We start from the raw sequence: 15,065 nt of genomic DNA, 5'->3' as shown, positions 1-15,065 counted from the left end.
GCCACCAAGGCATCCCAGTCCTGAGATTCTTGAAAGACAAAATCTGTGAGAGGGAAGTGACCTGCCTCAACACAGAGGGGTTGTCCTCCTCAAGACATTTCCAAGTGAATGATGTTAAATCACAATATGTCAAACCTTGTGGAAGCAACTAAAACAGTACTTAGAAATGAAGGTCCAGTGTCCATAGGAATACTCTATGGAATAATATATTTTATACATAAACACACGTAAACAAGAAAAAGACAGATAATTCAATTTAAATAACAATAGACAAGAACCTTGAAAAGCTGTTCACTAAAGATAATTTTCAAGTGGCCCATATGCATATGAAAATGTGTTTAACATTATTGGTCATTTAGGAAATTAGATTTGAAAGCAAAATGAGGTAGCCCCAAGAGTATCTAACTTTAAAGTGCTAACGATACCAAGTTTTAGCAAGGATATACAAGAAGGAGAATTTTTACATATTGTAGATGGAGGGGAAAATGGCTGTCACTACTTTTGAGAACTTTTAGGTACCTTTTAAAACAAAATAAAAATAAGCTCTGCAGCTCCATGATTCCACTTCTGGAAATGTGTGCTTAGATCCACAAAAACACAACCAGAAAGAAATGCTCAGAACTCAGAAAACAGCCTATGTTTGCATCAGCTGTAGAATGGTTAAATAAATTGTTGTCTTTTCTTACCAAAAGGACACACAACTATGGAAAAATCAAGATAGATTTTGGATGCACAATTGAGTAAAAAGGCCCATGCAAAAGAAAAAATACCATATGATTTTATTTATATGAACTTCAAAACTAGAAATAACTAATCTAAAATTATAGAAGCAACTATGGGTAACTTTGGGGATATATTGTCTCGAAAGGGGTGTATGACTGATGGGATGGTGGAAATGTCCTATTTTTTAATTTATGTGGTAGTTTCATAAATGTATATGTATTTAATATTTGTTGAGTTGTTCACCTAAGAATTGAACACCTTACTGATGCTAAGTTCTCACCCCAACAAAAAAGGGGCAGAGAAAACAGTTACTTATTGAGGAGAGACCTATCAACTGATTTTAAATGCTGCCTAAAATATATATAAAGCCCGGTCAGAAAAGTCCTTTGGATTTAATAATGAAAGTTGACTTTTGATTTTTGAGAGAACAATTTGAGAAAAATTGTTCAATATGAAGGTGGATGTTTGTGGAATAGAAAGGAAGTTGAGTGAGTAAGCCTGTCTCTTGGACTTTCTGGCTAGAGAAGGGAGGAAAGAAATGAGGAACGGCCACCGAGTAATGGAGAAGAAGGTGAGGTTTTGTTTGTCTTGTGTTGGAAACAGCTGAGATGTTTTCATAACTATATGTTTGTGGGAAAAACTTGAGGGAATGAAATATGTGAATGGAGGGCTGGCTCTCCACTTCCCAGAACAGTCCTTGAGAAGGTATGAGAGACTGGAATCCATTATTAGGTCAACTAAATTGGCCTTAGAGTTGCGAAATAGGAGGGAGGGTCTGGGAGTGATGAGGAATAGAAGCAGAAAAATGTTCCCCTTTATCCTGGAAGCCCGACCTAGAACCTACATAGTTCTGATAAGGATCAAATATGTACTTGTTGCTATACTCTTAAAGGGTCTTGTGACTGCCTATATATCTCACCAATAGTTAATACTGAAGAGCTGAATGACAAGCGCCAGAGCAATCCTGTGGAAGTGGTTTCAAGAGTAGAAATTCAAAGAGAACATTTATGATCCCTGCATGTCCCGTCCCCCCCTGAGCACTGAGCATATAGCCACCAGCTTCACCCAGCAAAAGTACAGCTCTGTCTGCCCATGGGTCCTGTCCCTGTGCTCCTTAAAGACCCTTGCTCATTTGCACTGTAAAACATCTCAAGAATTCTTTCTTGATCATGACACACAATGACCCCGCAACAGGAGGAACTCCAGATTTGTGCCAGGAAAGGTTCACATACTACCTGAAATTCACAGGGGCTCACTCACTGAATGAATAGGTGTGTAAGGATGTTTAGTTAGATTTCTAAAGCTTCATTCTGTGGACTCCTGTGGATTGAGATGTGAGGTTGGGCCGGTGGAATGAAAACCAAAGGAATTAGCACTCAGAGGCTAATTATCCAATGAGAAGGGCATTATTTGAATGTATCATTTGAACAGTTAGAAAATAATTAATACCTCACAGAATTAAGAATTAAGATCCAGCAGAGATATAGGGAATTATAAAGTGAAATTGCAAACTTTTTTTTACATGGATAATGTAAAGGATAAATTTATGTAAAACAGAAGGATTATCATCAAAAGAAGAAATGATCATTGTAACAATTTAAGTAAAACAGCCCCACGCAGATACAGAACAGCTAAACTACAATGAAAATACTTTATTTTGAACAGTGAGTCAACCATTACATGTTTGTATATCTTTTGTTTGTTTCTTTATTTTATGAATTTATTTTTTATTGGTGTTCAATTTGCCAACATACAGAATAACACCCAGTGCTCATCCCATAAAGTGCCCCCCTCAGTGCCCGTCACCCATTCACCCCCACCCCCCGCCCACCTCCCCTTCCACCACCGCTAGTTCATTTCCCAGAGTTAGGAGTCTCTCATGTTCTTTTTTCTTTCTTTCTTTCTTTCTTTCTTTCTTTCTTTCTTTCTTTCTTTCTTTCTTTCTTTCTTTCTTTCTTCCTTTCTTTCTTTCTTTCTTTCTTTCTTTCTTCTTCTTTCTTTCTTTCTTCTTTCTTTTTCTTTCTTTCTTTTTCTTTTTTCTTTCTTTTTTTCTTTCTTCTTTTTTTTTGTCAGCTAAATTTGAACTTGGTTATTTTTTCCAATATATTTACATATACCTACATCTGTGGGTGCTCAGCCTGCTGAGTTTAGGAAAGACTCAGAGGAGAGGCAGCTCCAGGATTGGGGAAGAGGAGGTGATAATGATGCTCCCCGGGAGTGGATGTGATGGGTTATCAAAGACTAAGACAGGGACAGAAAGGTAAAATTTCTCACCAGATAGAGTTTCTAATTAGCCATTCTTCCCATAAGCCCCGAGTTGATCTGGAAATGTTATAAGAGCCATAGCTATTAGGAGTCATTTTCATCAAACCAGAACCGTGAATGGGAAGAGTCTACAGCATTTACCAGTTTATGTTCAGGACATTCTGTGTCTGAAACGGTGCCACAGCTCTTTCAACGTATAAACTGCTACTTAATTTTATAGCTTCTATAACAGTTATGAAGGACATTGGGAATGCTGTGCAACAGAGGCACAGCCTTCCATGCAGCAATCTATGGGTCAGTGAGGAAGATCACAAGTCAAGGGGAAACCATAATTTAACTTAATAAGAGTTTTGGCAAAAGGCATTTCCAGTTACAATGAAAACACTGAAGGGCAATGAGTCCAATTGGACATTGCGTAAGAATTCCTTGAAGAAATTTCACATAAGTCATATGATAGGAGACATCAAAACTGACAGCAGAGAAAATGGGGCAGATTGTTGGAAATCTTAACTCGAAGTACTGATGGGATGTGTGTACCCTCTACTCTGTGAACGTGAAATATTCCCTGACAAAGTTACCTCTAGCAGGTTGTAAATCTGCTAAGCAGCAGATCACCTCCAGCAAGGTCAAAGGAATGAAGGTGGCAAAGGATAAATAAACACCCACAATTTTAAAATGAGTCCTTTTTTTCTAGGAGGTAGATTTATTTAGCATTGAAAGTAAGAAGGCAGGGCTCATAGGGTTTCTAATAAGCTTACATGCTGTTGACTTGTTTGGCTTTGTTTTCTTTTTAAATTATTATTATTTGGTTGGTTGGTTGGTTGGTTGGTTGGTTGGTTGATTTTGGTTTAGGCCAAGACCATAAAAAGTCAACCATGTAAACAGGAACTGAGGGGAGCTTGATCTTGAAAGGATTCTTTAAAAATGGATTATTTTAACTCTACCTAATTAAATGAAACTCAAGAATATTTTCTCAAATATTGGCTGGTCGGGCTCCAGAATGCAGAGGCCACAGACCTGAGTGAAACCACAGCTCAGCTCTCCAGGCATTTCCACGAGAACTTCTTCCTTCAGGGGAAGTATGTGGACAGCTTGAAAATGTTTGAACAATAAGAAGAAAAGGAAAGAATTAAGCAGTAATTCTCAAAGGGCTTAAAAAGATCCCTTTTAAAAAATGGCATTATGACTAAATTTCATATAAGCACGTTTTATGTATTTTTGTTAAATGGACGTTTGGTGTCTCCTTCATCACAGACATGTGACTGGGTGTGATCAGGAAAGAAAATCTGCTTATTTATGTCAAAAGAGATTATGTGTTTATTTTCGCACTGGGAGGGAGACTAAACATGAGTAATTAATTGGTTTTGCATTGAAACAACTGAGATCTAAGTGTTATAAGAAATTTCCAGTAAGTGAGTTTAATAAAACAGCTATTCTGAAGCATGTATTTCTAAGGAATACAAGCAATACTACTAGCATATGTACTAGAACTTTTGAAATGCTGCTCAAGAATGAAACTAAAATAATTTTTCAAGAACCTCAATATCTATAATCATTAAAGATCCCATAGATCAAATTGGAACCCCTTAGAACAGATTTGGTCTTTACAGATCTAGGTTGGAGTGCAGACACCCCCACTGATAAGCCTGGCAACCTCGGACAATTTATTAACCTCTACAAATGTCTGTTTCTTAAATTGTAGGATGTGCATAATATGCACTGAAATAGTCTTCCAAAGACTACAAATAATATATGCTTTATCATCATGTTCTTGGCCCTGTTAATGTGTGCCAATATCATATTTCCCTTAGTACCCAACCTATAATAGCTCAATTTTGCCAAATCAACAGCAACTCCGGTATTTTTTTAGGGCTGACTGCCCTCAGGATCCTTGAGAATCCCTCTATTTGCTTATATTGTCTATACATCTGAAATTCTTGTTGCTTCTATGCTGCCATCTGTAAAATAATAATAATAATAATTAATAATAATAATAATAATAATACACTCTGACATAATGACCTTAAGAATGGACTCTGCAACCAGACTATCTAACACCAGAAAATCCCATCATTTAGTCTCAAGTCAAACTTAGCTGTGTCTTAACTAAGTGGGGTGCCAAGGCCCGGATCCCTATGCCTTATTAGCGGTGATAACGGTGATGATAGCGGTGTTACTGAGCTACTCACTCTAGCCTGGTACTCTGGTCTTCCAGGTTATTATTTATTCGGGTTTTGCTGATTCTCAGGCTGTAAGAATTCCACTACAACTACACTGCCAAGGCCCTGATCTTAGAATCTGTGTTATAATTGCAGTGTTCCCTGTGGGAGAACCACCAATATGCTTTCTGTCTACAGATCTGTCTACTCTGAAAATTTCATACTTGGAGAAATGATATAATATGTGGTTCTTTGTGATTAGCGTTTTGTTTTGTTTTGTTTTGTTTGTTTTTTTACTTAGCAATCTGGGTGAATGTTTTCAAGGGTCATCCATATCATGGCATCGGTTACCTAATTCCTATGGTTGGCCTTATATTTAATATGATAGTCTACCCACTGGGACTCACACTGCTCAGGCACATACTTGCCAAAGTGTATCTCTATCTTCTATGATCAGAGAGGCCAGATAACATGGGAAAGCCTTGAATCACTGAACTCTACCTTTGAAACTAATAATACACTTTTTGTTAATTAATTGAGTTTAAACAAAAATATGGTGGCAAAAAAAAATGGGAAAGCTTTAACTAGAGTTTAAAGATTATACATTGGGAAATTTGGATTCTGGTCCTGGATCTGCCTTTAACAAACAATGTGTGCTAAGCCACATTATTTTCCTTCTCTGGAGCATAGTTTTCTATTCTGTAAAAAAGAGCAGATTTAATAACATCAGTAGTTCCAAAAAAACCCTCACTTTTTTTGAATTAGTGGAATCTTGTTTTTTGTTTGTTGTTTTCTTTTTTAGTTGAACAGAACTTCTTTTGTCCCCTAACATATAAAACCTATGAACTGCTCTGGTTGAAGCCTATACTTTTTAATGAATTTCCTGCCTGTTGGCTCCAAATCTATCCTTCACGGTCTGTTCTGTGATAAGTGAGCTGGCCCCTGTAAGTGTTTTAATTCTGCATCCAGCATGACATTTGGATTTCTCAGTAACAACATCTCAGGAGGAAGGGGTTTCTCTTCCTGGTTCTGGTATACTTCTAATTTATTCTTCTCACTCACTTTCCATGGGCCAGTGGCATGTCTGGAGGAGATCCAGCAATGCTTGCTTTAGTCACATTCCAGCCACACCTTTGTGGCCTTTCCATTGAATTTCAAAATCTTCTGGCTACATTGCCAGGAAGAGTCCCAGCCATTCCAATGTTGACTTCCTGGACTGCAGCAGACCCCATCCTGCAGGGGCCTTTCCTGTGTGCCATGTCCAGCTGCAATTTCCTGGCGTCCAGCCCACCTGCAACAGGCAAGGGTATACCCTCCATGCTGCTCCGAGCTGTGGTTCCTTGTTCACCAGCCTTGGGCCAGAAGCAGTGGACCAGTCCTGGCCCAGAACAACCAAGTGAACATCATCTATTGAGTTTTGACCACAGCTTCTCCAGCAAGGTCTAAAGCTCAACCTTGATTAAGGCTTCTCACTTCCAAGTTTATTTTTCCCTTGGGTACTTTTCCTTGAATCTAAGTTATTTAGAGTTCTCTTTACTCTTTGAGGTCAATCCCTTGTTACTAGATAATAACTATCAATGTTAAACATTCCCTGTTTGTAGGTATTATGTTGTATCTATTCCCTGAGTGGACCTGGTCTAATACAAAGCTGATATAGGAGAAGAGGCTGGAAATGCATCCATTCACTACTCCTATTTACCTGTGGGAAGACTATGAAGGATTAGCAGAGAATACATTTTGAAAACCACTGGACTGAATAGTTTTTCAATCCTCCTACCCAGACACGGTCAGGTCCATAATGATGGTAGGTATAGTGAACTCGGGTTGACAAAGGTTTTCTTATGCAGAGATTGATAGGATCCATCACCACCTCACCAGTAGCAGAAAGTCTCCTTAACTTTGAATCAGGAGATGTGGATTTACAACTTTGATCCATAACTAAGACATGTATTTAGTCAAAATATGGGATCTCTGTGAGCTGTAGTGTCCTCATTTATAATTTGGGATGTGTAACCTTGTCCTGTGATTTCACAGGATTTTTATAAAGATCATTATGATAACATACGTGGCATTTAATTATATCCCATGGTCATCAAAGATAATAATGGTTGTGATATCTCCTGCTTTGGTTATCACAATCTTTCTTATTCCTCATATTGAAAAACTGAGGCCTAGAAAAGATTTGAAATTTATCTAAGATCATATCACTGAAAGACTACTGTATGTGTCTGTCCCATATAATATGCTTTCCTCATAACAGGTTTTAATGACATATAGAAAAATCATCTGAGTATGTATGATCTAATATACAATCGTGTTTAGAATTAGTATCATTAAGGAAATATCACTTGCAAACATGTGGAAACTAATTCTCTATAATTTATTCAAATTTTATATTAAACAGTTATTTTTTATTTTTAGCAAAGATTTCTGATATTCTCATTTTCACCAGAAGAGGCCACTATGATCCAACTTAATGAGTTTATTATCACATTAATTCTTGGTTTAGAAAATTGCCAGGCACTTTAAAAGGCAATGATTAGGAATGTGGCTTGCTTTTCTCTTTACTCTCCTTTTTTTTTTTCTTTTTTTAAAATTTTCACTCAGTTTTAATTACAATCATTCATTTTAAATTCAAACAGGTGACCAAAGGTGAAGCATCTGGAATGATCTGATTACAAGCCTGATTAACTGATAACAAAGACTTCTCCACAAAATATACATAGTTTTCTATGCATTCCTGTATTTAAAATAGAGCTAAATCCACAAACTAACCTGATTAACAGATGAACATTAATTTCTAGGGCCATGTGACATAAGTAAAGGGAAATGGCTTAGTTCTTATGGATACACTAGTTTTTTTTGTTTTTAAAGATTTTTATTTATTCATGAGAGACACAGAGAGAGAGAGGGAGAAGCAAGCTCCCCTGTGGGGATGCAGGACTCGATCCCAGGACCCCAGGATCATGCCCTGAGCCAAAGGAAGGCACTCAACCACTGAGCCACCCAGGTGCCCCTGGATACACTAGATTGAGTCCGCTTCTTCATCTGTTTACAAAAATAAATATCAATATATTGTCTGATTTGTAGGTTTTCTTGCCATGTCAGTAAAATGAAGAGCTTTTCCTTACTGGTTTTTCATGCAAGTAAATCTCATGCCATTAGCCAGAAATGGGTTATACCTTAGGAAGGTTATGGCAAACTGGCCTCTCTCCAGGGGTAGACAGCAACCCCTCAGTTAAAACAAGGTGGCTAATCGGTGACATATATAGCACCATTATTATTCATCAACCCCTAGGATGCTGAGTGAGACTGTCAGGTTCCGACCAAGTAATTTCCCAGCAAATATTCTCTCATCTGTTTGGAAATTTTCCTTTGCATCTCAACCTCTCCAGGTAACAGCTCTGTTACACTCTTGACAGTCACTGTTCCTACCACTGGGGCAAAGTCTTCCAAGTCTTTACTCTCCTTTTAAGTGACAGCCACTTCTTCCATCCGAGAGTAGGGACTGTAGACACTCCCTTCTGATTCCCTCAAAGAGCCAAGGTTTTATAGGTAGACAGATATAGATTCCAATCTTGATTCAACCACCAAAACAGACTTCTAGTTATAAAGAGAAAATGACAGTATCTCCTTTGTTTGCTTTTCTACAAGAAGAGATGAGATGGTATCATTAAAGTACTGGAAACAGTACCGGTTCTTGGCCTGGATTGTTGGTTCTAGGTTTGGATTGCTGGAATTTACACATTCTGCTTTTCTTATTTTTGTTCTTTGGTAGGAGCATTCATGTTTCTCTGGTAAGAAATGGAAGGGAATACCAGCCTGGGGACCTTGATCTGGCTATCAAATCTGTGCTTAAAATGAGCTGATTTGCCCATAGAAAAGCTTATTGAAAGTCAGTGTTTCTAGCCAAATATGGAAGAGTATGACAGGCTTCAAAATTCATGGTAACTTGTTTTTGATTTCGAGGAGATTCTTTAAAATTACTTTTTGAAACATCCCCTGCATGCCCAGCACTGTCTTAAATTCGGAGCAATGTGTAATCATGTATCAATTTTTTAAAAAACTATATATTCCATTTGAGTCAATCCTTTTAGTCAATCTTGGCATTTTTTCATTATCTTGGAAGGTTATGATATCTGTCATACTATAAATATTAACATTTAAGAATAAAATTAGCTCAATATTTAATTGTATTTAGTTAAATATAAAATTCTCCAGTGATTTGATACACCCACTATTAATTTGAAAATAAATGAACAAGTTCTTCCCCAACATAGAAAACTTACATTTTGTCTTCTCCTTAGAACTCATTGTTCATTTCCAATTTTCCATAATTTCCATTCTCATGTCATCTAAGTTTAAAAATCTTTTACTAATCACTCCATCATATAATCAAAATGTATACATTAATTGGAATTTTTTATATTTCTTTTATTTCCTGAGACTTGTACATTATAAATTTCCTCTGAATTGAGCTAAATAATTATCATTATCAATAGTACACAGTTTACCAAAATGACATAGGTGTATGACAAAACCTTATTATTGTGGAAGTAGAGATATATCTCTTACTGAAATAAAACTTTATCCGAAATTTCATTTACTAAAAAGAGGTACATAGCAAAAAACCTCTAATCATCTGACAATGATCATATTATCTTGTTTTGGAAGTAGAAAAAGTAATTATGTTTGGGGGCACCTGGGTGGCTCAGAGTTTGAGTGTGTCTGCCTTTGGCTCAGGTCATGATTCTGAGGTCCTGGGATTGAGTCCCATATCAGGCTCCTACAGGCAGCCTGCTTCTCCCTCTGCCTCTGTCTGCCTCTCTCTCTGGGTCTCTCATGAATAAATAAATAATAAATAAATAAATAAATAAATAAATAAATAAATAAGATCTTTTAAAAAAAGTAATTGTGTTTAAGAAAAAATAAGAGGAAAAATAACACTAATTGAACTATTTAATGGCATAATTTGATAAACTGTTTTTGACTACTTTCTTGAATAAAACACAATGAATCTAAAGATAATAACCTGCAAACTTTATCTTTGGGTATTATCCAATGTAATATACAAATTTGGTAATCCTAGAAAACATTCCAGTTGAATTTTAAGATTCTTAGGATTATATTTCTGCTTTGAAAAATCAAAGGAAAAATATTTTTAAAAATATTTTATTTATTTATTCATCAGAGACACACAGAGAGAGAGTGAGAGAGCACTGTGTGAAGGGGGAAGGGAGGGGAGAGGAGAGGAGGGAGGGAGGGAAAGAGAGAGACAGACAGAGACAGAGACAGAGACACAGGCAGAGGGAGAAGCAGGAAGCCCGATGTGGGACTCGATCCTGGGTCTCCAGGATCAGGCCCTGGGCTGAAGGCGGCACTAAACCGCTGAGCCACCCGGGCTGCCCAGGAAAAATATTTTTAAATGATGACTGGTCCAAGGGATGAGTCTTAAGAGTAGTTGGAAATAGGAGCACAGGGGTGGCTCAGTTGTTTGGGTGCCTGACTCTTGATTTCAGCTCAGATCATGATCTCAGGGTCAGGAGATAGAGCTGCACATTGGGCTCCATGCTCAGTGGAGAATCTGCTGGAAATCTCTCTCTCCCTCTCTCTGACCTTCCTGCCTCTTGAGAGTGTATGCTTTCTCTCTCAAATACAAACATACATATATGCATACATATATGTCTTTAAAAAAAGAGTAGCTGGAAAAAATTTCTTAGGTGTAAATTAATGAAAAATTACTGTCTTAATGTGAAATAGTTCTTACAATAGGGTCCTCCTTTTGTTTTGTCTAAAGGAATATTTTCTTTGAAAAAGCTCAGGAGATGGAGGAAGGAAAGAACATAAATGGGTAGTATCAGTATGTCAGTAGTGTTCCATCACATATCTGAATTCAGAAGATGTGAAGATACGTTTCTATTACTAAGCTTTGCATTCCCCATTCCACTTTACCCCCAAATGCAGAAATCATAGGACCTTCCACATCCCAGGAAAAATCACCAAAGTAAAACTTATGATAGAAATGGCATATGATTTTTTTAAAGAGGAGAAAAGACCATTTGTGAATTCAAAGATATCTACAGGAAAATCTATTGTGAGGGATTTTACCAATGAAAATTAAAGATCTGAAAAATGATTTCTTCCAGACCTAGGTTTTCAAATGAAGATCCTCCCTTTGGCACAATCTTTCTACAAATATTTAAGGTAAGTACGATACAGAACAAAGAGTAATATTTGCAAAAGAGATGAAAACCATGAGCTGAATGTTTTAAATACTCATTCTGCAGCTCCAAAATTAGTACTAGCATTTCCAGATCAGGATGGCATTAAACCTTGTCCAAATCTGAGCTGCAATGTTTGCCTCCCTTGAATATGTCACGCCTTCTTACCAGTGAGCACTTCTCTTCACGTGAGCCAGGAAGGATCGTATTCTGACAAAGGAGAGAAGTCTGAAAACTGTGTTTCTCTGAGACTCTCCGTGTGCCCTGGAAACCAATGCTCAGCCAAGTTGTACACGTGATGCTGGAATATAGATCTGAGAAGGTGTAGCCCTTGACCTCCTAAATCCACAGTACACCCATGCTGGCAGCTGGCAGACACACAAGCTGATGAAAACTATACACTGTTGTTTTTTTTTTTTTTTTCTGGTTCACACTGAGCGTCACTACAAGATGCAAGGGTGCAAGGGCAGCACAGAACAGACATCTCGGTATCTCTCAGGTGTCGGGGGAGTGTCCCTCATCGCAAATTTCATTTGCTTTGATGATCTACATTGCACATTTTTCAAGAGGGTATGAGCATTCGAAATCAAGAAATGTTGCTGCAATGCTTTCTTTGATAGAGCCGTATCTCAATACGATATAATAATTTAGACTGCATACATGTAATTATTTCTTTGCTACTACCTATGCCTCTGTATTCTTTATGGAGCTTTATGCTGTGCTGAAATTTAATATTCCTTTTGAATAATTGTCATTCCTACTAATAAACTAATTTGGTGGTTCTCCTGAGGCCAACCAAGTGATTGGTTTTGTCTGACTCCCATGGAAAAAGCACATTTACTCCAATAGATGGCACTGTAATATAAATTAGTAAAGTTATGAAATTGAAAATTAAAACAAAATGTAACCACTATCTTTTTGTTCCCCTCAAGCAGATTTTATGAAGCATTAATCAATTCAGAGAAGCTAATAAAATGCTTGGAAAATGAATCCCAATGTTATTTAAATTATGCCTGTTTATCAGTAAGCAGACTAAATGTATGGGCCAGCTATTGGAGTAATCCAAAAGGCAAGCTGGTCAAAATAGATTTGACCCCTGATAATGTTTGGGGCTTTTTTTGATGCAAAGAATACATTTCAGATTTGTTATTATTTGCAGGATGAATTCCATTATTATTATTTTTTTCTTTCAAGGAATCAACTTTGACAATCCCCATGTTGAAATTGGGTAGTTTTGCAGCAACTCCTTTTGTAAATTTTAAAATCCTGCCAGCTCTTGGCCTGAGACACAGGTCTCTGATGTCAGAGGACTGTTTGCCAGAGTGAGCTAACATTTATCTTTGTTCTAAATTAGAAAAACAATAGACTGAATCAGCTTGACATGACATTTCACTGAACACCACCAGGGATGTTTTCATTGGTGAGGATGAAGAAATAGAAGGAGATGAGCCCCCAAGATGCAGTGTGGGCCACAGTCAGAAAGGCAGTGGGTGAGGTGAGGCTGGCCAGAGACCTGGGGGCTTTTTTCTGATCCTCAGAAACCCTAGATAACAAGAGTATGGGGAACATAGTGCAGAGTGTTCATGGTCAGCCTGTCTTTTGGTTCTCAGCAGCAGCATTTTAAGTCAGAAATTAGAAAGCAAAAAAGAATGACGACTACCTTGTTCTGATGAAGACATTGAGTGACACAGAAGTTGGTCTTGCTTTAGGGCACAGCCTGCATTTGAAGGAGTACTGGACACAAGTACAAATCCCACTTTGTTGTTTTTCATTGTGAGGATCTGTCAGTGATAAAAAAGAGAAAATCTTCACTTTAAGAAGTCCGCTTCTATTCAAGTTCAATGTTCTGCAATGTGGGATGAGATAAGGGTTAGAAGTTATACTCCTGTAAATGCAGCATCCCTCCTATATCACCTTCCATGCCCTGGCAAGACAACAGGATAGAGAGGGTAAGACACAAAGCTGGGGGTTAGGATGCATGGATCCCGCCACTTCATCTCTCTGGGCCTAGATTTCTTCATTTAGACAACACAAGGGAAGAAAAGATTATTTCTAAAATCTCTATTAGCACTAAAAGTCTATTATTATCTCATTTTTCTAATGCTGAGCATTATAAATGATGTAAAATTTAATGACCTCATTACCACAAATGGTAAATTATATTTTAAAATAAAGGTTGAATCACTCATTAGTAAGTCTGTGAACGTAGAAGTAGGTATCTAGGTTTTCCTGACATCATCAATGTTTTTGGAAGTAGGTTCATTAGAACAATTCAACTTAATTAATGGACTTTGGCTTTGTTTCCCTCCCTCCATGCTGTTCTCCATCCCCCCATTCCTTCTTTCCCCAGGTATTTATTGATTGATAACTGTATGCTAGAGACTACATGAGGCACTGGGGATAAGGCAGTTATAAGTCAAACTTAGACACTATCTTTTAGAGCTTATAGTCTAGTAGACAATCAAGTTCACAATTTGAACATAGAAAGATGTGCTGAGAGGGGTGGGAACATGGAGCACCTCATTAGGCTGCATCCATTTAAGTTGCAAGCAGAGACCTCCTTTCTGTGTCAATTTATTTCTTTGCACCTCACCTTTTCCAGGTGTGAGGATGGTGCCTTCACGTTCCTAAATACTCTTGTGCCAAGGGGCAAAATCTCTAGATACTGTCCATGCTCGTTTCCTAGGGTTCCATAACAAAATATCACAAGCTGGGTGGTTGAAGCCAAGACAATTTATTCTCTCACTGTCACAGAGGCTAGAAATTCAAAATTAAGGAGTCAGCAGGGCCATGCTCTCTCCAGAGGACCTAGGGAAGAGTCCTTCCTTGTTTCTTCTGGCTTCTGGTAGTTGCTACCAATCCCTAGAGTTTCTTGGCTTGAGGCAGCGTAGCTACAACTTCTGTCTACATTTTCATGTGATCTTCTCCCATGTTCTCCTCTGTGTCTTCAGATCTCTCTCTTTACAAGGACACCGGTCACTGAATTCCAGGCCCACCCTACTCCTGTAGGATGTCACCTAAAATTGATTAAATCAGCAAATATCCAATTTCCAGATAAGGTCACATTCACAGTTTCCAGGTGGGCTTGAATTTTTGGAGGATATATTTAACCCAGTACCAGACTTAGCAGTCTAAGGAAAAAGGAGGTATAAAAGAAGAAAATGGAAGTAGAGACTTTATTTGTTTATATAACACAGATACTTTAAATGATGATGTATATCATATGTGTTTATTAAGAGAAAATGGAATATGGTTTAGTAAAAACATATGTTTATGCATTTATAATGAATTTTTTTCCCATTTAAATGTTTACAGTACACATTGAATTCACAGAGAGCTGGGTTCTGGGCTGATTACAGGCAATTGCAATCCTGGAGTGTTTCCAAATCTCACATGGTCAGTAGCCTCATCTTCATTGCCCACCAAGCCAGACTAGAGTGCCCTTTCTGTTCCCTGGCCCATCCTTCAGAGAAGACACTAATGAGGTGGTCAAAAGAGAAAGGCCACAAGAAGATGCAAAATGCAATGTCTGAGCAATCAGAATAATTAGCCTTTGAATTATTGAGAATGTGAAGAATTCTTGACAATATAATGATTCCAGTAAATCCCTTCCAATTTTCTTCAATTCAAAATCAATTTCAAATTTACTTGTCTTACCATTAAAGATGACATATTTAATATGAGGGAGTTTAAACAA

General features: G+C 37.6%; 2 long non-coding RNA genes across 7 annotated transcripts in view; one reads left to right on the top strand and one right to left on the bottom strand.

The window, feature by feature from the left end:
• The window catches only part of LOC140600752 (uncharacterized), a 66,493-nt gene that overhangs the window by 10,555 nt on the left and 40,873 nt on the right, over window positions 1–15,065 (top strand). For 3 of the 6 annotated variants that reach the window (XR_012003921.1, XR_012003920.1, XR_012003919.1), the window contains exons 2-3: window positions 6,749–6,951; window positions 11,294–11,351. The exons of 1 other annotated variant lie outside the window; for it this stretch is intronic. This is a non-coding gene — a long non-coding RNA (uncharacterized lncRNA). The remainder of the gene's footprint in view (window positions 1–6,748; window positions 6,952–11,293; window positions 11,352–15,065) is intronic. 2 more of the 6 variants (XR_012003924.1, XR_012003922.1) reach the window with 1 other exon arrangement.
• The window catches only part of LOC140600753 (uncharacterized), a 47,284-nt gene continuing 45,284 nt past the window's right edge, over window positions 13,066–15,065 (bottom strand). The window contains exon 3 of the long non-coding RNA XR_012003925.1: window positions 13,066–13,149. This is a non-coding gene — a long non-coding RNA (uncharacterized lncRNA). The remainder of the gene's footprint in view (window positions 13,150–15,065) is intronic.

This window comes from Canis lupus, chromosome 12 (assembly GCF_048164855.1).
Source record: "Canis lupus baileyi chromosome 12, mCanLup2.hap1, whole genome shotgun sequence".
In the NCBI taxonomy this organism is placed as follows: Eukaryota; Metazoa; Chordata; class Mammalia; order Carnivora; family Canidae; genus Canis; species Canis lupus.
This window is presented reverse-complemented; position numbering and strand designations above follow the sequence as displayed.